Source organism: Leopardus geoffroyi, chromosome B1, assembly GCF_018350155.1.
Source record: "Leopardus geoffroyi isolate Oge1 chromosome B1, O.geoffroyi_Oge1_pat1.0, whole genome shotgun sequence".
NCBI lineage: Eukaryota > Metazoa > Chordata > Mammalia > Carnivora > Felidae > Leopardus > Leopardus geoffroyi.
Genome location: NC_059327.1, coordinates 131,595,444 through 131,623,091, shown reverse-complemented (window position 1 = coordinate 131,623,091; position 27,648 = coordinate 131,595,444). Strand labels below are relative to the sequence as shown.

Genomic DNA, 27,648 nt, shown 5'->3' with positions numbered 1-27,648 from the left:
TCTTTAATGGTCACAGAACCCTGCTCCGTGCCTTGGATGGGTTTCCCCAGAGTAACTGCGGTGGTCCCAGAGCCTTTTCTGCTTTTTCACTGTGTGTCCTTAACTGAATACATTTTCTTTTTTTTTTTTTAATTTTTTTTTTTAACGTTTATTTATTTTTGAGACAGAGAGAGACAGAGCATGAATGGGGAAGGGTCAGAGAGAGGGAGACACAGAATCTGAAACAGGCTCCAGGCTCTGAGCTGTCAGCACAGAGCCCGACGCGGGGCTGGAACTCACGGACCGCGAGATCACGACCTGAGCCGAAGTCGGCCACTTAACCGACTGAGCCACCCAGGCGCCCCAACTGAAGACATTTTCAAGGTGGCTGATTTGAGGTGAGACACAAGGTATGATCCTGGAAGGGAGGTGGGTTTTTTTTTTTCCCCCTTTAAAAAGCCAACTGGTTCTGGGGCACCTGGGTGGCTCAGTCAGTTAAGCATCCGACTCTTGGTTTCAGCTCAGGTCATGATCTCACAATTCCTGAGTTCAAGCCCTGCACTGGGCTCTGCGCTGACAGTGCAGAGCCTGCCTGGGGTTCTCTCTCTCCCTATGTCTCTGTCCCTCCCTGTTGCTCTCTCTGTCTCTGCCAAAATAAATAAATAAACTTAAAAAAAAAAAAAAGCAAACTGGTTCTTATGTGAATCAAAGCATAAATTCTCTCAGCCTCTTAGATAAAAAATTAAAAAATAATCACAATACAAATACGTTTGATAATTGTATAATGTTGTCTTGGGCACCACTTATTCCTAAGATGATGTAAAAGTGTGTATATCAGAGCAGTGCTCTTTCCCCCCTTCCTTAATGATTTTCTGGGTCAATTAAGTTTTCAGTGCCACCCTTAAGACTGAAAGTTAGCATTAATTTCATAAAAATGATATATTCCACATTAGGGCAGAAGGAAGCAGATGAGCAAGTTCTTCTTACTCTGTGTAACCTGGTATTATTCAACATTGGCCTGGAGAGGAGAATTTTGTGTTTCCATGCAGGGCTCCCTAATGAGAGTTACTGAAAAACAATGTGCTCTTGTCAGAACAGTGTGGAGCTCTTCTAAAACTGGGATGGAGCTACATTTTACCCTTTAAAGGTCAGGAGATATTATTATGCAGCAAATTGAGCCTATGATTTATCTTTTAGAAAGGCAGCATCACACACATACAAAACCCACAAGGTTTGGGTTACATTTTAAAAAAATTCTAGAAGATATTGAAAATGAGAATTAATTTCCAATAACAATGCTAATAATAGCTCCAATTTTTAAGCCTAAGATATTAGATTAAGTATTATCTCTTATTTACTCTCCACAACACAACAGCAAGGAAGGTATCATTTTCTCAATTTTAAAATGAGGAAACTCAATTTTATTCCTCATCCCCTTTGAACTCCAGCTTTGTTTTCACCACTGATCCCCTCTGCCTGACACTCTGAGACTTTCCTTTCTACTTTTGGACAGTGTTTTTGTAGTCTTTGATCAAACTTATTCCTTTTCTGACCCCTAAATTTGAGTTTATCAGGAATTTTCCTCCTCTGTCCTCTTCCTTCCTGTCCTTGGAAATCTCTTTCACACTTGGGATATCTAATGGTGCTGATCTAGTAGCTGTAAGTCCTGGCATCAGCCTCTCCCCATGTTCCCATCCTCCTCCACTTTAATACCTGCAGCCAGATATCTGATGTGCATGTCATGGCCGGTACCCCAAACAACGCCCAACCCGGGATTCGACATCATTGTGTCAAAATGAACTTCTCCTTCCGACATCTCTATTTCTTTTAATGGCACCAGTGTTCTCCCAGTCAGGTCTGGCTTAAAATCCTGGAGTCATTTGGACAGCTCCGACTCCCTCACCCCCTATGTTTATGCAGTCCCAATTCTTGTCACATCTCTGGCCAGAAATATTTGCAACTTTCCTTCCAATAACGGGGACTCAAATAACATACCTCTCACCTTCTACAGCTTTTAAAAATACACAGAGACTTATGTGATTTGTCCCACAGTTTCGAAGCGGAGTTAGGACTTGATCCCAGGGTTTCTGACTCCTGTTTTTTCCAAAGGGGGAATATTGCAACAACTGTGTCTCCAGGCCCTGCTTGAGCTGGTCCAGGTGCCTCAGGCATGGTCTCTTTATTTGGTTCCAACACAGTTTATATAAGCACTAATAGTCACTGTCTCATAATCACTGACAAATGACCTCATTTTAAAACACAGGTCTGATCACCTCATGCTCAGCTCAAAATCCTTCAGTGCCTTCCTCTACTGAAAAATGTTCTCATTACTTAACCTGGCACTGTAGACATCCTCCGGTTTGATTTCCACACAATTTTGGAATACTGCTTCCCACAACCCCCTCTATTCTCCAGCCAAATGGAACTACTCTCAGTGTCTCAAACATGCTTGAAGCATTTGCCTGCATTCCTCTGCTCAGGCTATGGCCTCTTGGAATGGGCTCCCTGCCTTTGAAAATGCTGTCTTTTCTTTCTTTCATTCATTAATTCCAAAACATTGATGTATCAACAACAGTGTATCAGGGTCTGTGCTAGACATGGGAGGAAGCTGGTGAATAAGATAGAAAGGATCCATTTCTCAGGGACATTAGGATCTACTGGGTTCTTAAATTTCGGGACAGATGCCACACTCTTTGCAAAATGTCTTTCCTGATACCCGTGGCAGAAAGTGATGACTTCTCCTCCCAACAGTCATAGCACAGGGAGAAAACCTATTGCAGGATTTATCATAATCTGATTGAATTACAGTTATTGAGTCTTATCTCTCACCCTAGGTTGTAAGCTTTATTTTTGATGGAGACTCTAAGTAGCTCAATATTTAGCCCTCATGGCACATAGTACAGAGCTCCACATAGAAGAACTCAATAAATGATATTGGAATAAACAATGTCTCTCAGAGTCTGTGACTACGAGATTGGGCAGGGAGAGCAGCACACTCCATTCACACACAGTCAGGAGAGGACAGTAAGCTAACACTCCTCTCACACACCCCCACCAGATGGTTAACATAACATTATTTTGGTCAACAGAATTGTCAGCTGATATCCAGGGCCCCATGATACTTGCCTTTATCCATTTAAAGAGAGTTTTGAGACCAAAACTAACCCAAGATTTCTGGTCATCAGAGCGCAGATCTGTTCAGTCTGCACATTTTTCTGTGTCAATAAGCAGGAAATAGGATTAGCATCTTCCCCATATGGTCTGTTTTTCCGACTCCAGAACCAGAAGGCTGCTAAACTCTGGACCATGATTCTAGGCTGAATTTGTTTCATGAAAATTAAAAATAATCATGTACAGTTATATTTACTCTTCTGGGGGTACAGTTCTAGGAATTTTACAAATGCATGGTTGTATGACCGCCGCCACAATCAAGATATAGAACAGTCTCATCATCCCCCTAGAGACATACCCCTTGACTATTCCTTTGTAGTCAAACCCTCCTCCGCTCTTAACCACTCATCTGTTCTCCACTCCTGTAGTTTTGCCTTTTCCAGGATGTCCTATAAATATAAAAGTACATAGTTGTTTCGGTCTGGTTTCTTTAATTAGTGTCACATACTTGCAATTCATCTGTGTTGTTGTGTGTTATTAATAGTTTGTTCCTTTTTATGGAAGAGTGGTATTCCATTGCAAAAGTGTGCCACTGTTTATTTATTCACTCCCTGAGGGACATTTCGATTATGTTCTGGTTTTGGCGATTGTGAATAAAGCCACTACAAAATACGTTCTTGGGTTACCATAGGTTTTCGTATCGCTTAGGTAAATGGGAGTGAAATTGCCAGGTCACATGGTAAGTGAATGTTCAATTTTATAAGAAACTGCCAAAATGCTTTCCACAGAATGACTCAGAGGTCTAGGTGCTTCACATCCTTACCAATGCTTGGTTTTCTCAAGACTTGTTTTTTCTTTTTTTTTTTTTTTCTTTGCCCTTCTAGATCTATATAGCGTGAGATAGGATTTTAAGATTTCATCTTTTAGAACCATAATATTTCCACTTCCACACTAAGGCCACACTCAATATGTCCTCCTCCCCCTTCGCTTGGATCTTTGTATTATCCCTCCCACTAGATTAAGGATTCCTTTGTGGGTAAGGAACAAGTCTTAGCCATTTTCGTATATATGATGTGCTGCCAACCCACCCCAAATGTGGGGATTTGCAACAACAGGAAATAACACATGCTACTTAAATAAATGCTCCTATATGATCAGATTTGATCAACACATAATGACACAACTAATGTATCCAAAACATAATATCGTTTGCCCAATTTTATCAATTGTTTTATGCCATAGGAATTTTAATAAAATTGTGCACTTTCCTCCCTTCTCACAGATACTGTATATACCCCCAAACTTTCATTTGTTTTGGAGGATATTTGTCTAAATTATGGATTTCAGTTTTCCTGCTTTATCAAAGGGCAAATTAGAAAATATGGTTAGGATGGTGAGGGGCGCCTGGGTGGCGCAGTCGGTTGAGCGTCCGACTTCAGCCAGGTCACGATCTCGCGGTCCGTGAGTTCGAGCCCCGCGTCGGGCTCTGGGCTGATGGCTCAGAGCCTGGAGCCTGTTTCCGATTCTGTGTCTCCCTCTCTCTCTGCCCCTCCCCTGTTCATGCTCTGTCTCTCTCTGTCCCAAAAATAAATAAATGTTGAAAAAAAATTAAAAAAAAAAAAGAAAATATGGTTAGGATAGTGAAATATTTGAGTAACAGATTTCTTGTGCTAACATGAAAAATGAGATTTTTCTTACTAGTACTTTAGTAAGAGATTATGACCTATTTATTTTACAATTATATCACTTACTTGCATTTTTTTTAAAAAAATGAGCTATAATTGACATATATCATTATAATCATTTCAGATGTACAACATAATGATTCGATATTTTGTATATAATGTGAAAATAATCACAACAGTGTCTAGTTAACGTCCATCGCCATACTGTTACAATTTCTTTCTTGTGATGAGAACTTTTAAGATACTCTTTCACCAACTTTCAAATATTCAACACAGTATTATTCACTATAGTCACCATGCTGTACACTATACCCCTGGAGCCAATTTATTTCATAACTACAAGTGTGTGTGTGTGTGTGTGTGTGTGTGTGTAATCACATTTGCTTTATCCATTCATCCATTAATGACACTTAAGTTTCTTACCTTGACTTTTGCGAATAACGCTGTAGTGACCATGGCAGTGCAAATATCTTTTCAAGTGTTTTCATTTCCTTCAGATAAATACTCAGAAGTGGAATTGCTGGGTCATATGGTACTTCTATTTTTAATTTAAAGTTTTGAGGAAGCTCCATAGTGTTTATCACAGGGACTGCACCAGTTTACATTCTCACCAATGCGGCACAAGGGTTTCCTTTTCTCTACATCCTTACCAGTGTTTGTTATTGCTGGCCTTTTTTGATAATAGCCATTCTAACAGGTGTGAGGTCATCTCATTGTGGTTTGTATTTCCCTAATGATTAGTCATGACTAGCACCTGTCAGGCATCTGTATCTCTTCTTTGGAAAAATGTCTTTTCAGACCCTCTGCCCATTTTTTTTAAAAATGGGTTTTTGTTTTGTCTTTGTTTTTGTCACTTACTTGCACTTCAATGTGCTTTTTAGGTGAGAGGAAAAATTGGAATTACAGGGGGAAACTGTAATCATCATTTATCAAGTGAGTTGGGGGCAAAAAAAAGAGGTTGACAGTCACTGATAAAGACTCAGTTTCAAAAGTGAATGTGTCTTTGAAGTGCCAACCTCCCAGTCATTGACAGAATCCTGACTATAACATCTAGTTGAATAGTTGCACCATTAGAAAGCTCACCGCTTCATATGGCACCAGTGCATACATCCTTGTGTGCAAGAGTCTCAAAACAAAATAAATACAAAACATTGGGAAAGCAGCTTCTTTCTAACCAGCTTCTGTTTTTCTGTAACTTTGTATCATATTAACTTTCCGTAGCACCTACAGAAATCTAAACATGGAGTTTGGAATCTATTGTGGCAGAAAGATGTTCACCTTGCATCATCCAGCCATGAGCAGAGTTAATCTCATTAACTTTTATAATGCAAGATGATTTATATTTTGAAGAGATGAACTCAGTGGCGTAAACGACATGAATCTTGGAACCTGTTTTTATATATCACTCTTTCTGCAACTTTAGTTTTTGAATGGAAGTAAACCAACAACTTACAGTTGTACATAGAGAAGAAAATTTGTATAAGTCTATAGAAGAAAATGTCTTAAGTATAATCTATGCGTAGACTGGACTCTGAGCCCTTTAATGGAAAGCATTCTTGCAGAACTCAAAAACAAGGGGCTTTCTAACCTTAGACATTTCTCTTTCTATTGGCTAGTTTCCGGGGTGGTTTTGTACGAAGCTTAGCTCAGATGGAAATCCATTCCCGGAATTCCCTTCCCTAAATACTTCTTCAGTATAGTTGGCTACAAGGGAAACCTCTGTGGTATTTGGTGGCAGAAGTGGGGCATTAGCATTATTCGGCTTGGAAGAGCCCTGTGGTGCAACAGCGGCTGGGCGGCTGGGCGCTGATCTCCTGGCTCACCTCAGTGACCTCAGGCAGCAGCCAGGCCTCAGGTCCGCACCTCCCACCAGACCCTCTCTCTCAGCCTCTGCCCAAGGTCTGTCAACAGCTCAGCAGTGAGAAGGGTGAGCCCCTTTCACGGTTCTCCCAGGTGGCTGTGGTTGGAGGAGACAGGAGTCCAGCGGGGATTCTGTTTTGTCTTTCTGTGTTCCAGTTTGTCTTGCGGGTTCCAGATTGTCCCTGCTCCACTTCACATCCAGCTTTTCTTTCCCACTGCTGGCTCTGTTAGCCTACGATCACCGCAGGCCCAATATCAGATGCAGATAGACCTTTTTATAAGCTCCCATGATTATGTAAGGTCTAACACTTATGATAAATCCATTATTCTACATCCACCGTACTGTTACTGCTTTCCTAACTGATATCGCTTCCATAAATTGTTTCTATTCAGAATATGCACTTGGTTACAAATGGTCTTTTTGTGCCTGACTTAAAAAAAAAAAAAATTATGATAGAGGCACCTGAGTGGTTCAGTCGGTTAAGCGGTTAAGCGTCTGACTTCGGCTTGGGTCATGATCTCATGATCTCACGGTTCGTGAGTTTGAGCCCCGCGTCGGGCTCTGGGCTGACAGCTCAGAGCCTGGAGCCTGCTTCAGATTCTGTGTCTCCCTCTGTCTGCCCCTCCACTGGTTGCACTCTGTCTCTTGCATTGTCTCAAAAATAAATAAACATTAAAAAAAAATTATGATGGGGCGCCTGGGTGGTTTAGTTGGTTGAGGGTATGACTTGATTTCAGCTCAGATCATGATCCCAGGTTCGTGGGATGGAGCCCCACGTTGGCTCTGCACTGAGCCTGGAGCCTGTTTAAGACTCTCTCTCTCTCTCTCTCTCTCTTTCCCCTTCCGCCCCTCCTCCCGGTTCTCATGCATGGTCTCTCAAAACAACACCACCACCACCAACAAAAAAACCCCCACCTGAGCCAACTAGTTGTTTCTTCAAAATACGTTTTAATGTGACACTTGGAAAGTTGGATCTACTCATAGTAAAACATAAACTACAAATCTGGAAACGATTTCAAGTAATCCATTTTTATCACACTGTATGTGTATTGAGAGCAGATAAATACTGTTCCAAGTGTTTCAAACTCTTTAATATTTCTTAATAGTAAGATTTACGGTCTTTAAAGGTGGAGAAGCCTCTTTTCATCTTTACATCCTTACATATTAGCACATAGATAAGACCTTATTAAACACTGGCTGAACTACGTAAAGAGCAAATTTCAGCTTCCTGTTTTTTTACAAAAAAGAAAAGAGCAGCAGTGTGTGAGCAAGCGACCACAACCAACTGCATCCTCTGATGCTTGTCTCACTATTACATAGAAACTCCAGCAGGAAACCACAGCTATATCCTTTTCATCAGTATAGAAAAATCTTATGAATTGTTGGCAATCATAAAACAGCTCTATTGACATTACATAGATAGTGGTGACAATTTATACTCACCACATCCAGGTGCTTTACAACATTTTCACCATGTTTCTCAAGGACAAATTCCAGAGAAAAGTAGGCATAATAATAGTTATACCTTAACCACTTGCCAGGGGGTAAACTATATAGAAAAACAATAAATGCCGCTGAAACTCAACTCCTCCCTTGAAGTAACTGGTTTTAAAAAAAACTGATAAGTGCTAAAATTTTGCATTTCACTCAAATTTGTAAAAATTTCTAACTGACCAAAGATGCATTAGCCTGTACTCAAAAATCAGTACTGGGGCTCCTGGGTGGCTTAGTTAGTTAAGTGTCATGATCAGCTCAGGTCATGATCTCACGGTTTGGGAGTTCAAGCCCTGTGTTGGTCTCTGGGCTGACAGCTCAGAGCTTGTAGCCTGCATTGGATTCTGTGTCTCCCTCTATCTCTGCCTCTCCCCTGTTCACACTCTCTCTGTCTCTCTCTCTCTTTCTCAAAGATAAACTTTTAAAAAAATTGTGACCGTACTAATTTTTCCCTTTGTATTCAAAATAGCCCAAGAATTGGACCTTTCTAACTATGAAATGTACAAACCCCTTTTGTCCACTCTCATGTATAATCCTATTTAGGATTTGGATAACACATGTTTTAAATTTGTAATACGAGCCTTGACAATGTGTTTTATCAATGAAGGGACTTTCTAACGAAGATCTCTTAATCATTTAGGAAATACAAAGAAAAAAATATGGCATAAGTCCAGGGCTTTCAATGACTTTCATTTTAATGGGAACCACAGACATGTAGACTCGTTTACACAGAAGTCAGAGAGTATAGACCTGTAGCTTTCTTGCGTGTCTACAACAAAACCTACTATGGAAATTCTCCACAGTATGTTTGTTCCATGAATACATGTGTGAACAACTGAATGCATAAATTATTGGTGGCAATGGAGAGGGGGGAGATAAGAAGGGCATCTCCAAGTTCCAGAAAAGGCTGAAGAGACCCCAAATCCAGAAAAAAAAGAGGCCCAAGAGAGAAGAAAAAAATGAAAGACCGTTTTAAAAACCTGGACATTAAAACTAGAATTGTTCTTAGGAATTTCTGGACCAAACTGTTCATTTCTAGAAAGAACCTGAGGTGCCTTGGGCAATGACATGACTTCAAGTACCATTTTCACAGATTGTGACATGTGTGTGTCACTTTCATGATTTTTGCCTTATGGTGCTTCTTATCTAAACTATTTTTTACTTAATGCTTTTTATTCAATTGACTTTAATTGGTGCACTAGCTGAAAATATTAACCTAGTCTTAAGAAATGCTCTCTCTGCAAAGTAACAGTTTTGATGTTCTAGTAATGTATTTTACATATAGCAGCATATGGTGTATTTAGTATATGGTATATTTAAAAAATATTAAATATAAATTTATTTTAAAATAAATTTAAAAATATACCATATGCTAAATACATTATAGGCTATATTTTTAAAATATACTTTAAATTTATTCTTAGTATATTTCAAATTTTTTTTAATGTCTATTTATTTTTGAGAGAGAGAGAGACAGACTGTGAATGAGGAGGGGTAGAGAGAGAGAGGGAAACACAGAATCTGAAGCAGGCTCCAGGCTCCATGCTGTCAGCACAGAGCCCGATGCGGGGCTCAAACCCACAAGCCGCAAGATCATGACCTGAGCCAAAGTCAGATGCTTAACTCACTGAGCCACCCAGGCGCCCCAATACATTTCTGAAATAAAACAAATTCATAACTATTAAAATAAAAAGTAAATCTGTATACCATCTAAGATCATCTTACAGGTCAGTGATCAAAATCTTCTGCATTTTGAAAACTAGTGCACTTTGCCATGCCATCCCCTGGAACAAAGCATTTGGATTCTGAAACAACATGAAGTGTTGTTTGTGGTAAACACATTCCAGATTGATGACAAGAGTCCAGTAATAAGATCAATGCCTGCAGGTGACTTCTGCCTATTTTTTTTTTTAACTAGAAAAAAATCAATTGCTTATTAAGGAACAAAAAAATAAATTAAGGCAGAAGTCATGGCTTTAAAAACAATTAGTGGATTTTCATCTTTAAAATGGATAGAGATAATATATATTCATCTACCTGTCAACTATCATTAATTTATTAGGAATATGGTTTTAAGAAGGAGCTTGTCTCAAATGAACCTTCTGTACATAGACTGTCTTTTTTTCAGCCTTTAATTTGAACTAGAACACTTAGCTGCCAGCTAAAATGAGGAATTGCTCAACTTTCATAAGTAAATGAGTATCTATGATTAAAACATCAATCATGGAAACACTAGTTCTATAAATAGTGTCTAAGTCCAAAGTCCACAGGTAGGGCTAAACACAGACACATGCTTTGTTTTTCTCCTTCTATGTGTGTGTGTGCGCACGTGTGTATGCACGTGACTATCTGATAGGTATTTAGTTTTTCTCTTGAGAAACAAAGAAATGTTGTTTGCTGAACATATGTGTCACCTGGATATTTTGATAAACATTTTTATTTTTCAATTTAACCGCCTATACAATGATTTATAAAGTTTTAACCTAAAATGTTTGTCCTTGAACTCACTCTGTTTGCTTAAAAAAAAAAGTCTTATCTCTGATTTATAAGCTTTCAGTTTGGTTTTTCAGCAACACAAAATGAAATTTGAGATAGGAGAAATCAGGCTATAAAATCCAACCTATTCCTCTGCTTTTGACCCAGTGGTAATAATAATAATGTTAATACATTACAGTGTGGTATAGTAGTGAAGTGAAGCTTGTGACCTTTGAAGTTAGACAACTCTGAATCTACACACCATTGAGTCAGATACTATCTGAGGGACCTTTGGCAAGTTTTTAATCTGTTTCCTCATCTCTAAAATGGGGGAAGTAAAAGTACAAATCTCATAGATTTGTTTAAATGAGAAATGGGTTTAGCAGGATGTCACTAGCAGAAAAGGCTAAAGAATGAAGTTTTGAAAGAATCTGAGTTCATTAACTGGACAGATTTGTAGTCTACTCATCACCCATTTCCTTACAGTGGAAAGCAAATGGATGAAGAGAAATGTACTAGGGTTCTCTTATGCCCTAGAACCAAGATAGCAAAAGTGCCCTGAGTGGTTCCCTTAGGCTCTTGATCCTCATTTGCCTCAACTAAATTCCTCTTCCCCACGTGTTTGGTTGGTTTTTCATTCTTTTTCACTTACCATCCTTAGTTCTGAAATCTAGGTACTGCCTCTTCTCTTATTTCCCCTGTGCTGCTACCTTCTGGGCAGCAAAGCAAGAAAGTTCTCTTCTCGGCAGGAGTGAATACACAAAAATGGAATCACTCACCAGGCAATCCAGAGATGTGATTTACCACTTAAACTCTAGGGTCTTAACCCTGAAGAGGCAGACCAGGGAAGAGTGATAAGCACCATGAAGCACCATGTTAGGAAAAAAGGATAGCATGAAGGCAGGGGGTATTTCACCCAACAACTATGAAAACCCCAAGTGTTTTCAGTACTCCGAAATGGGTATATTACCCAATAATGCTCTGATTCAAGATCATCTTCCAAGGGTGAAGGTGATCCTCGCGAGTCTACTAATCCCAAATGGCAGCCTTTCACTTGTCTTAAAATACACTAGCATATTACAAACCATTTATAAGCAATGGTAAAGTACCAGTGACAGCAAATGATTTATTAAAAGACTAATTTAGAGCAGTTTTCTGTAATGTCAGTTATGTTGATCTCGATGATAAAGTAATTTTTATAATAATGTTACTCTCATTTATCTCACTTGCATTTGTAGATGTTTTCTTGAATAGAAAAAAATGAGGGGCGATGAAGTTACATTGAGGTTCTGGTATTTTCATGGGGAGGAAATTTCCTACAGTATGTAAACTAGCTGCCCACAGAAACCTGGAAGATTTCTTAATCTTACACCTTTCCTATCTTGGTCACATTTGCTCCCCTCTGTTTCTTAGTTGTTTTTAACAAGATGAAGTTGAAAATACATATGTCTACCATTTCATTTTTGACGACATTAAGGAAGCATAGTGTGGGAAAGGCTTCCTCCAGTTTTCAAGCTGGCCTGGCTGGAAGAAAGGAACCCAGGTGTGGTGAGCAGGTGGCGAAGCTCTGAAGGGGAACGGAAATTAAGTGAATTGCTAGGGCCTAGAGGAAGGAAGAGAGAGGTCTGTTTGGGACAGAGAAAGAAGCCTGGTTGTTAGGCTGTAGGGGAATTCCCAAGGAACCTCACCAGGAAAAGAACCCACTCTAATGCTGCTGAGCATATTTATTAATATGTTTATGTAGGCCAGGAGTCTGGGAATTATTTGAGAGTTCAGATTATGTTTTATTCATTTTTGAATCCCTAGCACATAGCACAGGGCCTAACATATATATCAAGTACTCGATACAAATTTATTAAATGATCCAAGCATCTATCTTCCTCAAATCAGAGCTTCAGCCGGTCCCCTTTCACATTCTATACTTCATCTCCTAAATAAAATCCTATTTCCAGTTTGAGGAATGCTTTTATTTCATTTGCAAAGCAGAAGTAGCTGACATATCCCCAATCCATCAAGCTCACATTATTAACTTTTATCATCCCTCTCTGAGAGTTAGACTCACTACTCAAAAGTAGTGAGGGATGATCTTTAAAAACTCATCATTACAATTTTAGACATCCAAATAACCGCCAGGGAAATAGAACAGTTCTTCATAAGAGCATGAAAGTTTTAGTGTAACTAAGTTTATGTTATTTCAAATCACTAAGAAAAAAAATTACCTTGACCCCTAAAGAATTTTAACACCTATGGTCTCTTACATGTTATCAATACATTTTAGGTGTTATGAAGACGCGGACATCATTCTACATGGAAATGCACTCTGTCCAAAGAAAGCCCAGAGTCAATGTAGCCCCGTGTCCTCTGTTGGCTTCCACCGATACTATTCTCAGCCCCGTCTTCTTAGAGTGAAGATGGTGAAACACCGACACTTTGGGATTAATAATTTGATGTGAGGATGTTTTTAGAAGCGAGGTGGGAGGCACAGTGTGGGGGTGGTACGCAGCAAAGTGTGCACGAGGAAGGAAAGTGGCAGCGGTAGTTGAGAAAGAAAGTGATTTCAGAGAACTATTAATTAAGAGCTTTCTCTATTTTCGAGATCTGCCTGAGGTTTTCATCCTATTGTCTCAGAAGGGCATACGTCTTTACTTCTAATGTGAATGATCAACTGTGACACAGTCAGCTTATTGTCAGCCCTAGTAACAGACGAGTTCCACACAATCCAGTGGCCACACTGTGTAGTGATCTCAGGGATGAGTTAAAAGCACAGCCAACTGCCATTGTTAGATGCACATTTCTCAGCTGTACAGACACAGACACAAACTGGGATAAGAGTTGATACTACTTCTGACAGTTGGTTCTCAATTGCCAAGCCTACGAAATAGACCTCACCATTACCTGAAAGACTGAGATATGCTTTGGGCGTTCAGGAGGCTAGGCAAGTTTGGCATATAGCTAAAGAGTCGTATGTAACATAAAGATATGGTGTATTTAAACACACATAAAGCAATCTGATGTAAAATTGTAGTTATTGGTTAAAGAAGAAATGAACTGTTCTACGGACGGTTGATTTTGTTTGCTTGCTGCCAAAAGTGGTACGGTAAAAAATAAGCAAACTGAAAAATTCACTCTTCTCTTACTAACAGACCACGTCAACCCAGTTTGTATTCATTAACCTTTTGCAGCATCTGCATGTTTTGATGATGGAAACTTTTTAGACTCTCGTGATAGTTTACGGGAGTCAACGACATTGACCACAATGATCTCTCTACTTTGTAGAGTCACATCAGTTTCATGAGTACAGTCACAGCACCGGAGGGCCCAGGGATACTTAGAAAACATCACAAACTCAATCCCTATTAACTGAAGTTGTTGAGCACAAGTGGCTTCTATGAAGCCTCAGTGTCAGAGAGACAGTAGGGAGGAGTGGAGACTATAATGAAATAAAGATGTAGCACATACCGTTACTTAGCTTCTACCCAGAGAGTATGTATCAGTGTCTCATTTTTTATAATATATCTCTTAAGTTTTAAATATTGCCTTAATGAAAAATAAATACCTGCGAGTCAAATAAAACATGATCTTCCTGCTGGGCCCACAAACTGTGCCAGTTTTTAATTTCTGACCTGGTATATACATCTTCAAACCTGAGGTCTGGCCACATTAAGTGAAATGTATCGGGTCTCTCAGATGCTCACAGCAAAGGATTCTTCTGCTCTGAGTATCTATACGTGTAGACACAAAATCATCCCCATGTGAAAGGAGATTGCATAGGCATTTTCACTTAATGAGAGCTCAGCCCCTAACCTTGACATTGACAGATTTCTGTTCGGTGACTGCTTTCGGCACATGTTCAACATGAAAACAAGACCAAACCTCCACACTCATTTGTCAGAAGCAATTTCTACTCATTCAAGGATGCAAGGGAAAATGCCTATCCATTTATTAACCTTCGCACTGATTAAAATCCTCATTAGCATTAAAATTCTAGTTGCTTCATTTTTACCTGCATTTTTCAAGGAGAAATAATTTATAGTATTCAAAGAAAGCCGTGCTTAGAAAAAAAATATTACCAAGTGTAAATTAAAAATTCATGCTCTGTATAAGAAAGTAGTTAGAGACAGGGCATAAGAATCATGGAGGGTTTACTGAAATAATTGATCTCTAAACCATGTTTTGAGGGGATTGAGAAGCTAATTTAGGATGAAGGATTGAGCATTCCAAAATGATGTAATGGCAAAGGCAATGACCAAAGTCCAACAAAGTGGACTCCGTGATGAATCAATTATATCTTGCATTTTGAACAATTAAAAAAAATTAATGTTTATTTTTGAGAGAGAGAGTGGGGTAGGGGCAGAGAGAGAGGGGAACAGAGGATCTGAAGCAGGTTCTGTGCTGACAGCAGAGAACCTGATTGTGGGGCTTGAACTCATGAACTGTGAGATCATGACCTGAGCCGAAGTTGGACGCTTAATTGACTGAGCCACCCAGGTGCCCCTTGAACGACAATTTTTGAGAAGTGTATCAGGAGAAAGCAAATTCATATCAGACTAAAAAAGAAGAAAGATGATTAAAAATGTCTATATTATATTCAGCAGCCCTGTCCTACACAGACATAATTTGGAATAAAAATCTGGAGCTGATGCAAAATTCTGAATCCCGATGATATCTGCTATAGTGTACTTATTAAGGCAGACACATAGGCACAGACTATAACATTTTAGAAAAAAAATTGTCAACAAGAATTGAAACAAAAAAAGATGCTCTGATTACTCAGAAAATATAGTGAACACAAATGTTTAGCTCCCTCAAGCATTTAATTTACCCAAAGTTGTACATTATAAAGAAAGAGAAGAGTCTCCCATAGACACAATATGATTGTTTTAATTTTAGACTATTTAGAAATCAATATGCTGAAAAAACAATCAAGAGTCTATCCCCATAAAACATCTTGATTACTCCCCCTGAACTAGATCTTCACTTTGCTGGACCATTTGCAATTCAGGCTTAAAAAAGGATCCTCTGCAACTCCTTTTCTCCAGAAAATTAGTAGATGGAAATGTGATCTTTTAAGGAGCACTGGAGCTCTCTGTCCAGCTGTCTGTTACTGAATTAGCAAGAGTGCTGAGGTCCCTGGAGGTGTCTGTGACTGTGAACTGTTACTCTCTAGCCTTGAGTATTTTCAAGGTTTGCTTGGTTCTGCAAGTGTCACAAGCTGTGACTACTGACTAAAGCAGTAGGGTTGGCTTGGGTATCCACAGGGTTTAAGACCCAAGAATTAACATGTTTAAGTGGAATCTGGTGTGTAAGTAAGTCCAAGAAGGCTCCCTACCTCAGATTGCACAGCTGATGCCCACAATTTTTCTGCCACATCAGACCTCTGGGACAGAGATCACTGCATTGTCACTTAGAAAGGCTCACAGCATTGACTCTCAATTTTGGAGGAAGGGCTGCAGGAATAATTAGATTCCCTTCCCCCCACCACTCTGGAGCCATTCATATCCTCTCTTCAGACCCCATTCCTTCCCCCCTCAGCAGAGAATCGGTAGAGAATTAGAAAGAAGAGGTCTAGGTTTTAGCCCCAGCTCTAACAATCATGAGGACACATTATTCACTCATCTGGGGCTCACCTGTTATCTTTTTTTCTCCCCTGTAAGTAAAGGCAAGACTGAACAGTGGTGTTCAAGCCTGGCTATTGGAATCATTTTAGGACCATCATAAAATATAGATTTCCAAGCCCTACATTTAGATTCGGATTCAGATTCAATAGGTCACAGCATTTAGCCTTCCAGCTAAGGGTCCGTTATTATTACCTGGTAATAATAATTCAGGCCCCCAATTATGCTGCCAGCTTTAAAATAAAGCCGACGATCTAATTATAGACATGAAAAATCAGAAAGCTGTTATTGTGCTGGCAACTCCAATAAGCCCAAATAAAAAGCTGTGAAAATTTTTCTCACTGGCATTCAAGACAGTAAGTAATCTAAATTGTAAGCTCATATACATTTTCCCCCATGAAATTCAATAAAGTCTTTTCAATTCAAATGCAGCCTCTAAGTGTTTTTGTTATTCCGGACTTGACTCTTATGCAACAAAGCTAGCTTATCACTAATCTAAAGATTCTGATGAAGGAAGATGAAAAAGGAGTCCAGGACATCTTTATAGAAAAGTGAATCTCCATATTTGACTGAACTCCAAATCAACTAATTTGGGTACCCGAGTCTCTGTTTTAACTGGCACTGTTCTTCTGGTTGAAGGTATAACTGTTTTCAAAAGGGTATTAATATCATAATGTTGTTCTATTCCATAGGAAAGGTAGCAAGAGCTGAAAGAAGCCCACCAAACATTTTAAAAAACACAAGTGAAGACATTCTCCTCTGATTTTATCTCCTAATAGCTCGGGTTGCAGCAAAACACACTGATGTTAATTTCTCAAAATGCATGCAAACATACTTAGACATTTTACTAAAATGCCGAAGAAGTCATAGAGCAACTGAAAAATAAAATCTGGCAGGTTCTGCCCTTTCTTTTGGGGTTATGAGTACCAAGTGGTCTGATTCATCTTCAAGAAGCTGTTGGTTTCTAACACGGGGGTTTATACCTACGAGGCACACAGGAAAGGAGACTTGTAGGAGAGAATAGAAAGGTTTGCTGGATTTGTGACAGTCACTTGATCACCCTTGCCCTCTGTGCCAATGATGGTACTTGTGTTCTGGGAAACGAAATGCTCGTGCTACAATGTGGTATATCGCGTAATTTCAATAGTTCATTGAATTCAACTGAAACAAGGCCTAGCCAGTAAATTATTGCAAATGAGAGTTTTTTAAAGGCAGGAAATGACAGATTTATGATGTTATGGCCATGCTGACTAGATTTTCTTAATGGAGTAGTATTAGGAAAAGAAATCTTATATACAAACAAACAACTCTTGGCTAATATTTTAGTCTAAACAGAAATCCTGCTGTGATTCTCTCCCCCCACCTCGATACTCATTTTCTTTTCTAAATGTTTCTTAAATAAAGCTCACACTACCCTGCCTCATTCTTTACTTCTTCCTTCTATATCACCACTCCTTCCACACTGCCCACCCAGATCCATTCATCTTTCATAAACTAGCTCACATTCCACCTTCTCCTTGAAGCCTTTCTAGATTAATGCAGTCCCCAAGCATCTCCTTCTCATCTGACTTTAGTGTCATGAATTAATGGTAAGTCATAATATCTTGCCTTTCTCAAGGCAGTTCTGCCTTTCAGAATATTGTGTAAATGCTTGTGTATCAGATTTCCTGTTGACTCTTGGGGTCTGACAAACGGGAAGCATCTCTTCTTTGTGTCACTTAAAGCACTGGCTTTTGGACTTTTTGGAACATGATGCATAATAAGATATACAATCTACATCATAGTCGGATGTGTGTATATACATATAAACATATATTTAATCAAAAAGTTCCATGAACTATACTTACCCTTCTATTCTGTTTTACTCTACTTCATTTTTTGAAAATAAAAATGCCATCAGACCCAGTAAACTGACTTCACAATGGGTTGTGACCAGTTCTAGAAGGGCACTTATTGATTGCCATGGGGTTGCTATATACATTTCCCTCACTTAAGACATAATTTAAGAATTGTGTGAGACCTTTTGGCTCTCTTTAGTACATGTTTCTGAGTTACTTTTTTTTTTTTTTTCATCCACTTTTTCAAACCATCATACTTTTGCCTTTTGGGTCATTGGGGACAATTAATCCCTGGCATATACAGTACTTTCCATCTTTTTGCCCTGAGCACTGTTGTCATAAAAATAAGATCCCCTGCCTCCTATAAAACTCCAATCTCCGTTCTCTCATTCCCTTTTATTCTCACAATAGGCAAAGTAGGGGGTAGACATTTCATGGATGAAGAAATTGAGACGTAGAGGATTATGACTTTTTCAAGGGTACATCTCCTTTTTAATCAGGTTATTACAAATTAGCGAATAGGGGGGCACCTGGGTGGCTCAGTCGGTTAAGCGTCTCACTTCGGCTCAGGTCATGATCTCGTGGTTTGTGAGTTCGAGCCCTGCGTCGGGCTCTGTGCTGACACCTTGGAGCCTGGAACCTGCTTCAGATTCTATGTCCCCCTCTTTCTCTCTGCTCCTCCCCCACTCACGCTCTGTCTCTCAATAATAAATAAACGTTAAAAAAAAAATTAGTGAATAGTGTTTCTAGATATTTGAAGGGTATAACATTGGGTGATGTGAACAACATAGAGCCTCCCTGGATATGCATGTCCCTAACTTACCCAGGTCAAACAGTTTACAGTCATGACCAGATGAGTTAGTGGCCCTGCCGGACTTCAGCGTGAGGGTGGGTCTGCTTCCTTTCACACTCATCTTTCCGTCTCCATCTTCTCTCAGTTTTTCACCCACCCAGAGCTACCTGTTATTCCTGGGCCTCTTCATGTTTTGGCCCCTGTACTAGGACTGCTCCTCTCTCTCCTCTTTACCAAACTAGTTCCTCTTGTTCTTCAGGTCTCTGCACACAGTCCTCATCCTCTCTACCTCCACAACCTGACTTCTGCAGCATGGTCTACAGGCCCTGTCAGAGCACAGAACCAGGTGGTACTCACTCCCTGCCCAGTTCTGCCAGCAGAGGCTGTGTCTCGCTCAGTCTTCTATTCCACAGACGAGGACCATGGTGAGTTCTAGATAAACAAGGTTGATTGCATGAATGAATCAATGAATGAGTGCACAGAGGGCAGAAATTGCTAGCACTGAAAGAACTCACACGTGAGCTGGGCTGGAACTGTGTGTCCTGACTCCCAATCTTTTATGATTTTGGATTCCATGACGGACATTTTAATGCTTTCCCCATAAGTTGTAGGTTTTTTGACTGGGAATTCATACAGTGAAGGAGACCTATATCTCATAAGTATATTTGAGGCACAGTCAAGAAAATGTTGCAGGGACAAATAATTAAGGCAAGTGTATTGAGGCAATTAAAAAATACCCAAATTTCAAAATGGCTTGTTGGACCTCTGAGACTGATCCGATTCAGGTCATGTTTCAGGCCTCCACTTCCCATATGAAGCCATGCTTTTTTTTTTTTTTTTCCCTCATCATTTTCATAAAAGTCTAGTTAATGATTAGGTGAAGCCTCACCACACCACAACACACCGTACGTGGCTCAGCGTGAGTTCCTCTGCTCTGTTTCCAAAATAAATCCCAGTGATATAACATCTAGACTTGCAATGGCGATTACTACTCTTTTTTCCTGTTTGTGAATCAACAACCCATTTCCTCCCCCCCACAACACATAAAAACTTAAAAAGTGCTCTTGGTGATTCTATTTAAAGAACATTCTCTAATACAAACTCCTGTCATTTGCAGATAGCAACAGAGAAGATTTTCTTCTTTATGCTGTGACTCATGTGTCTTTATTCCCAGGCTCAGGGCAGGCCAATGGTGAACACAATGGAAAAGAAAGAATAGTTTATAACTGGAAAATAAGCACATTCAAGAGAAGTACACTCAAAGCATTATCAAAGTAAAATATGCAGCAGCACCAACAAGAGCAAACAAAAGCCCACGCAAGAGATGTGTAAATATTTCATGAGACTAAGCCTTAATCAACTCTCTCCCCAAATCTTGCTGGGGTTGTAAACACTTCAGTTTCTTTCAGTCCCATCATGACCCAGATTCCCCGCAAAAATAAAATGAAGACACGGACTGATGGTTCTTTCACAAATGTGTTGTGAAAAATATTGCGATGGAGCATATCCAGGTTTGCTTTAACAGGAAGATCCCCTTAATAAAAGGTGCTTGCTTCTCGGTGACTCTGAGCTGCTTTCTCCCCTCCTCCAACCCTTGCCTTTTCCCCACCGCCTCTGCTGCTTTCTGGACATTCACATCATCTTAACCTTGAACTGCCTACACGCCAAGCAGAGATTTCTCCCACTGCTTCTCCAGGAGGCCCTTCAAACCCGACGGCTGTCTGCTGCCTTCCCACCACCCAAAATTCACTTCCCAGTGTCCAAGAACCCCTCTTCCCCTGCACCTCCTCTTTTATAGTCCACTGTTGTGTCTGAAATTTTGCATCTATCTTGCCTGGATAGCGTGAAAATCTGTTGTGTGTATATCGGCTGGCAGTGTTCTTCAGATTTTTTCCTAAGATCCATCTCTACAGAACCCTTTATAGCCTCTAGTCTCTACCCTGACTTAATGTGGTTCCAAAGTTCACCTCTACATACTGAACAGGTCTCTACAATGATTTCCCTTTATCAACCTCTGCCTCCCCTCCTTCTCTCTCCACCTCTCTCAAGATAAACTATATATGCAAGTGTGTATGTGGATAAACGCACACATACATGTATATACACACACATATGAAATATATGAAAACTACAGTGTTTTGACTCTAAAGAAAATAGACACGGGAAAACGAGAAAAACACAAGTATAGTATTGCCAAACACACACACACACACACACACACACACACACACACACGCACACACACCCCTATTTGGATATTCACAGTGTGCAGACCTGATGGATTATAATCCCCACGCCTCCCAGCCCAAGAACAAGAACAGCAGGCTTCGTCTCCCATTTACCTTCAAAGCCAGAGCCTAAGGGAGCAATGACCTTGCAGAGAAATTCATCACCTGCGAGAAAGACGGCCCCTCCTGGAGCGCAGGACGGGATGGGGACAAGAGCAACAGGCAAACGATCAGCGGGCAAAATGTGGGACCGAATCCATACCCCCGGCGGTACCGAGCACACCACAAAGCTCCGGTCTCCCGGGCTGGACGCCGGGCAGAGGTGGCGCAGGGGGGCGTCTCCTCCCGTGGCCGCCGGTCGCCTACCTGCTCTCGCTGGGCTCTCCCCGGCGCCGCGGGGCCGCTGCCTGCGCTGTGGCAGGGGTTTCCCGTCGCATATCCCAAGCGGCGGCTCCCGGCGCCACACGGATAGCTGCGGCGGGCTCCGGAGCGGCGGTCCTTTTTCGCCCCGTTCCGGGAGCTAGCTGGGTGCTCGCAGGAACTGAAATTACTATGCAAAGAGCAGAGGCGGCGCGCAGGAGCCGGGCGGAGACCGCGGGGGCCGCCCCCACCGCGGGGCTGCAGCCGCCGCCGCCCGGCACGGAGCCAAATTGGAGGTGGGAGTTCACGTGCCCGACTGCTCCTCCGTCAGGCCCGGGATGCGCCCACCTGTCCACGGAGGGCAGCGCCGCCGGGCCGGAGCATCCGGGGAAGGGGTTGCAGCTTCGCAGGCAGCGGCGGCGGTGGCGGCGGCAGCAGGGCGCCGAGCTCCGCCCCCGCCGCACCCCAGCCCAGCCTTCCAGGTCCCCCGGGAAGGGTTTGCAGCGGCTACTTGCCGCGCGGCAGGGGGGTAGGGGGTGGGTAGCGGGGCAGGGGCTGGAGGGTCAGCGTTCTGCTGCAAGGTGACCAGCGGCAGGTGGAAAGTTAAGGAGACTAAGGTAGAGGACTAGGGCCCAGAGCGACTGGGCAGGAATTCTGGCCCTTGCTCCTTCCCACAGGTCACCAGACTCCATGTATGTGTCTAGACTCTAGCAGACCGTTTCTAATAAAGCCACGTGCAGCGAAAATCTGAGAACAAGGAACTCCCCGACGTTTCACATGTGTTGCAAAACGGACAGTATCCTGCGTATTTGGAGATGGCATTGCGGACGGTTTTCTTGTCCTTCTTCCCTCTCCCCCACCCCCACTGATGGGCGTGGATGGCTTTGAAAATCGTCCCTGCCAAGTGGCTCCAGTAGTACTATATGGATGTGTAGTATGGTTAACAGCTAGAGATGCTGCAAATGATACAAGGAAAATAACTGTTATTAACTGAATATTGTTGGCAGGCACTATGTAAAAGGCCTTATATGTGCCTTCTCTGATTTCCACAGCAACTCGGGGGGGTGGGTATTGTTCTCCACTGTATAGGCAAGAAAACAGGCTTCCGTGATTTAGACACTTTGGTTGAGGCCACACCTTAGTAACCTGCACAACCGGGATTCAACCCACTCCAAAATATGTCCTCTGAACAAGTACACAGGACTCACCCAAGGATCTTGTTGTAATGAAGATTCTGATTATGTAGGTCTTATGTGGGCATTGCTAAGAAGCTCACAGTGATGTGCATGCTGTTGGCCAAGGAACCAAACTTTCTAACCTACTAGACCAGGGATTTGAATTAAATTATTTCACCCTAGCTCTAGTTGGTTGATAACAACTTTTTTTAAATTCTTTTTTTATTTTTGAGACAGAGCACGACAGAGCACAAGCAGGGGAGGGGCAGAGAGAGAGGGAGACCCAGAATCCGAAACAGGCACCAGGCTCTGAGCTGTCAGCACAGACCCCGACGCGGGGCTCAAACCCAAGGACCCTGAAATCATGACCTGAGCTGAAGTCAGATGCCTAACCGACTGAGCCCCCCGGGCGCCCCATAGCAACTCTCTGAAGGTGGGTGAAGAAGGACTCTATGGTTGTGTCTTGGCACCTGGTCAGAGAATACTGTAATCAGTTCATCATGTTCAATTTGGTTGATGGAGAGATGGTTGTGACAATGTGCTGGGTGGCCGTCCCCTTCCAAAACAACAGGGGTGGCTATGGTATTATAATATTGAAGGTGTTGGTGCACCAAGGACAGATATCTTCATTCCAGTTCTCACCCTCATTAAGAAAAGCTTAAAGTTTTACACCTGACGTATGTAACACAAAACACTTTACAAAGTGTGCACATAAATAATTTTATCTGTCTTTATAACAACACTGTAAGGCAAGAATAATTTCATGTTACAGGAAAGAAAACTGAGGTGGACTGAGTTTCCTGAGGTTAACAATTAATATGCAGGCAGTAGTGGCTAGACTGTGACAGATCTCTAATTCAAGGTTGTTTTTACTATACCACATGGGTAGTTCCTACTGATGCTGTAACAAATTACCACAAATTCAGTAGCTTGATATAACACAAATGTATTAGCTTACAGTTCTGGAAATTGAAAGTCTGAAAATAGGTCTTACAGGGCTAAAATCAAAGGACCGGCAGGGCTATGCAGTCCTTCTGGAGTCTCTGAGGGGATAATTTTTTCCTTCCTTATTGGTCCCAGCTTCTGGAGACAGCCTATATTCCCTGGCTTGTGATCATTGTGATTATCTTGGGTACACCCAGATAATCCAGAAGAATCTCTCCATTTCAAGATCCTTAACTTAATCACATCCATGAAGGGCCTTTTGTCATGTAAGGTAACATATTCATAGGTTCCAGAGATTAGGATGTAGATATTTTTGGAGGATTATTATTATGCCTACTGAAACCTTGATTGGTACTTATGTTAACAGTTTCTACCATACCTTATTGGTCTAAATGACACTGAGGTAATCCTTAGGGGAAGTCCTAACCACTGTTAAAGGCCCTCTTTAACAATACAGAATTTTTCAAAATTCTGCTTCTCAAATATCTGCTTCTAGGATAAATAATGCAATTCAAAACTCAGACAAAATCGAGTGTAACTTCAATTCCAAACCAAGTGATGGTTTTTGAAGTGATGAGAAACACTAAACCATTATGTCAAACAAAATCAATAAAAATTATTGAACACCTTTTATGCTCAAGACGTTTATAGAAAAACTCTGATATAGAGAAGTTTATCATTTTATTGGGGCACAGAATTTCTGAAAAGTGAAATAATAAAGGATTTAAACAGAAGAAATAATAGGAGAAGCAACATGAGATGGTATATGGTTAATTGCCAAGTGAATTAGATAAATCTGGAAGTTAGACTTATACTGGAGAGTAGATACAAAACTGGAAAGGTGGGTTGGAAAGGTTGTGTTGCTTAGGATCTTAAATGTCAAACTAAGGAGTTTAGACTTCCCCTGCAATAATAACACTGATAATAACACCTTATGTTCACATAGAATAATTTACCAAGCACTTTTTACATATTTTCAGTCACTTGACTTCCTCCCATAAGCCCCCAGAAAAGCAGGCCTGTGCATGCACATGCAACACACAAGGAAGGAAATGCAAGTCTCTTATCAAAGTGGTGTTCTTGACCATTCTATGTAAAATTGCAGCTCCCCTTCCCACTTACGTGCTGCCATTCTTTTATCTTCCTTACCCCTGCTCTATGTTTTTCCATTGGGCCCACTACTGCATCTTGATAGAGTATATATTTGTTTATTGATATCTACTGTTTATGAGGGCAGGGACTTCATCTCTAGTTCACTGCTATATCCTTATCGCCTAAAATAGTGTCCAACACTTATTAAGTGCTCAGGAAATATTGTCGGATGGATCATTATCTCCAATTTAGAAATCAGGAACGAAAATCCCAGATGTTTAAATGACCTTCATGATGTCCAACAGCTAAAAGTGCCTTTACCAAGACTGAAGCCCAATGTCTGGCCCGATGCTTTTTTTTTGTTAGACTATTCCCTTTCTGAGTGAAAGCTGTTAGTCATGTTTAAACAGGGGCAGCAATGTATTTTAAAAAAATAAGAATTTGAGAGTAGAATCCTCTCTAAATGTCACATCTTTCCTAAAAGCTTCATCCTCTAGCTGGATTGGCAAGAAACATTGGCAGGACAGAGTTACCAACAGTGAATTCTGGAGGGCTGCCATCAATTCCATGTTAGTTAGCACTGACTAATACTGTAAGTCGTTTTGTAAGTGTTCTGTTAATTCATGTGCACATGTCTTGACACTCTGGATTATAGGCTTTTGGTCTCAGGGACTATAACTTCTATTTCTTTTATTTATTTATTAGACAATCTTTTTTTAATGTTTATTTTTGATAGAGAGACAGAGCACGTGTGGGGGAGGGAAAGAGAGAGAGGGAGACACAGAATATGAAGTAGGCTCCAGGCTCTGAGCTGTCAGCAAAGAGACCAATGTGGGGCTCAAACCCATGAACCATGAGATCATGACCTGAGCTGAAATCAGACACTTAACCGACTGAGCCACCCAGGCACCCTTATTTCTTTTATATCCCTGCATTCTGCCCAGTACTGGGTTCTAAATAGACTTACCACTGCATGGTTACAAGAAGGCTGCCATCGCTACAAAAATTATTTTATTACAGGGCACCTGGGTGGCTCAGTCTCTTAAGCATCTGACTCTTCATCTTGGCTCAGGTCATGATCTCACAGGTTTGTCGGACTGAGACCCACATCAGGCTCTGTGCTGACAGTGTGGAACCTGCTTGGGATCGATCCTCTGTCTTCCTCTCCCTCTGCCCCTCCCCTGCTCATGCGCATGTATGTACTCTCTCTCTAAAAATAACTAAACTAAAAAAAAAAAAAATTCTATCATTACAAACCACATTCAAAACAATGTAGGGGATCTGAATATGCCACTGCAAAATATGCCATTTTGTCATTAAGGATTGTTTTGAGCTGGAGGCAAATAGGAGTCAACAGATGCATAAGAAAGCCTTCTTGGAGCTTTCCTTATCTGACTAAAAGAAAACTTCTGAGAAACGAGGACTGCTATAAGCCCCTTTCCTGGGAAGTCTTGTGGCCATGAAAAAGATGGAGAGCCAGCCCCAAGATGGGTCTGCGAACCAATCTTACTAAAATAACCCTTGGCTTTCATTAGGTTCCCCTCATACATTTACCTTGCCACAGTTTGCTGCGCCTAAAAGCCTATACCCCCTTTTCCTTTGTCTGGTCATTTCTCTACAAAATGATTGCTCTTTGTTAAGATAAACCCACCCATTTGAGTCATACATCACTGAGTTTCTACTGGATCTATGCACAACGCACAGGTAAATAAATTTGGTTTCTTTTTCCTGTCTTAATTTGTCTTTGTCTGTCTATAGGGCTTCAGCTGGAGAAGTTAGGAGGATAGAAGGAAAAGATTTTTTTTCCCTCTTCTACAACAGGAAGAAAAGAATTCCTGTGGAAAAGGGAACCTCCATTTTTTTTCATGGAAGAAAAACATTTTCCAGAACCCACTCTCCTAGTCCCAAATCCTTGGCCAGAATTCAGTCACCAAATCACCCAGGAAGACTCTGAAAATGAGCCCCTAGCAAGGAGGAATGGACCTGCCTTGATTTTTCTAGGCTCGACATCCTGGTGCCCCAATCAAAATTGAGGTTCTGTTAGTAAGGGAGAAGGAAGATCGGCCCTAGGGTCATCCCTTAGCAATATCTTTCACCGACACTGAAAGTGACTGTGACTCACATTCAGGTCTGTTTGGAGGTTCCCTGCCTGCATCTGGATTTCTGGAAAACCATAGCAAGCTGTATAAGTTAGGTTCCTACTTATTTTCCTCCCTCCGTCCCTCCCTACCCAACTTCCCGTTCCCCCTCTTCTGATGCTAAGTAGCCTTCTGCAGCATCATCTTTTGCCTACTTAGTAGTATTCCACTGTATATTTAATCAATGTCCTATTGCCAAATGTTTAGATTATCTCTATCTGGAATATTCTTAAGCTAGGCTTGTTCAATTGATTGTATAAGAGACACTCGGATCACTGCTTGTCCTACTGACATCATCTCTTGCTGCTCCCTAAACTCACATTTTCTATTTCCGTAATAGTTTTTATCACACTAGTAGATTTTTCTGTGACACCAAGACTTTGCTTTGATTGTGCCCTCCACCCACCCTCCCCTGGAAGTGCCCTTTCCTCATAGCCGCTTATCAAATTCCTATTCACCTATCAAAATTTGAGTTAGCTTTTGCTTCCTTCAGGAACACTTGCCAAAACCACCCATTCTTCTATTTAATTACTTCCTCCTCTGTGATACATCTGTATGAAGTATCCATCCTCATTGTAGTTAATAAAACACTGTACTACAATTCATGTTTTTTCTCCTGAATACACTCAGAGTTTCATGAGAACCAAGTCTTTGTATTATACCATTTTTTATTATCAGACGTAGCACATCACCTGTTGATTGTTAACATTTGTGGAATTTAAGGCCAACAGTTTTTTAAAGAACTGACTCTGCTCCAGCTGTTGTGCTAGGCATTTTGAAAATCAACTACTCTAATTAAAGTGAGAGAAGATGGAGCAATCATTTCATCACAAAAGATTTCTAGCTAACTTTAAGACGA

At 41.0% G+C, this 27,648-nt stretch overlaps 1 protein-coding gene across 2 annotated transcripts in view; it reads right to left on the bottom strand.

Moving 5' to 3' along the window:
• GPRIN3 (GPRIN family member 3) overlaps positions 1–21,852 on the bottom strand; it is a 58,666-nt gene extending 36,814 nt beyond the window's left edge. The window contains exon 1 of one of the 2 annotated variants that reach the window (XM_045473019.1): positions 21,446–21,852. The gene's annotated coding sequence lies outside the window, so the exon portion shown is untranslated. The other variant, XM_045473028.1, reaches the window with a different exon arrangement.
• Between the last annotated feature and the right edge of the window lie 5,796 nt (positions 21,853–27,648).